Here is a 255-nt window from a genome sequence, read left to right as displayed (position 1 = left end):
GGGACCGGGTCAGAACACGACTCTGAACTGGAGGTTTTGGTCCCCGATCTCAAAACCTTGTCTGGGACGGGAAAATCGGGGCTAAAATGGTGGTGTAGTCTGCAGCTGACATTACTGTCAGCTCTGTCTTTATAAAATGTGGCACAGAAGAAAACTTGCTTGTATAAAAAATGCTTGTGTGAAAAAAATTGCTTGAACTTGCTTGAAATTGCTTGTAATTTTCCACTTGTTCATATCTGTAACTTTATACTTCAA

This window comes from Centroberyx gerrardi, chromosome 21, assembly GCF_048128805.1.
Source record: "Centroberyx gerrardi isolate f3 chromosome 21, fCenGer3.hap1.cur.20231027, whole genome shotgun sequence".
Lineage (NCBI taxonomy): Eukaryota > Metazoa > Chordata > Actinopteri > Beryciformes > Berycidae > Centroberyx > Centroberyx gerrardi.
This window is presented reverse-complemented; position numbering follows the sequence as displayed.